The sequence below is a fragment of the Leptonychotes weddellii genome, chromosome 2 (assembly GCF_054177405.1).
Source record: "Leptonychotes weddellii isolate Sample4059 chromosome 2, ASM5417740v2, whole genome shotgun sequence".
Taxonomy (NCBI): Eukaryota; Metazoa; Chordata; class Mammalia; order Carnivora; family Phocidae; genus Leptonychotes; species Leptonychotes weddellii.
This window is the reverse complement of record NC_138370.1, coordinates 50,688,152-50,688,805: the sequence shown is the minus strand read 5'-3', so window position 1 is coordinate 50,688,805 and position 654 is coordinate 50,688,152. Positions and strand designations below refer to the sequence as shown.

Genomic DNA, 654 nt, shown 5'->3' with positions numbered 1-654 from the left:
ATTGCCAACATCGATGTCAGGGAACTTACCTAGCTTTCTTCAAGGATTTTTATGGATTCAGGTCTTATGTTCATGTCTTTAATCTATTTTGAATTAATTTTTGGGTATGGTGTAAGAGTGATCCAGTTTCATTCTTTTTCATATGACTGTCCATTTTTCCCAACACCATTTATTGAAGAGATGATCCCTTCACCATTGTATATTCTTGGCTCCTTTGTCATATATTAATTAACCATATATGCATGAGTATATTATTTCTCTTTTCTTTTTTAAATATGGAACACTTCACAAATTTGCATGTCCTCCTTATACAGGGGCAATGTTAACCTTCTCTGTATCATTCCAATTTTAGTATATGCAGTGCTGAAGCAAGCACAGTATATTATTTCTTATGCCAGCATTTGCATCTATAATTTTCTCAAAATACAAATTTTTAATAAATGGCTCTTCCAGAAGACCATTTATAGGCCTAGTGCCAATATGATTTTCTCCTCTCATAGGAAAAAGATAGGAATAAATTATGGTGGTAATAATGATTCTCCAGGAAATCTCACCAGGGTCTCTGTACGTTTCTCAGAAAGAAAAATTTCACATTATTACAACAAATGGAACATAAAATGCTTTCAGAGTTTCTATATAAACTCTCTTTGCATA

General features: G+C 32.4%; 1 non-coding gene across 1 annotated transcript; it reads right to left on the bottom strand.

The window, feature by feature from the left end:
• Window positions 1-269: 269 nt before the first annotated feature.
• LOC115940293 (U6 spliceosomal RNA) lies at window positions 270-374 on the bottom strand. Its single transcript, XR_004075057.1, has one exon. It is a non-coding gene; the product is annotated as a U6 spliceosomal RNA (small nuclear RNA).
• Window positions 375-654: the final 280 nt, after the last annotated feature.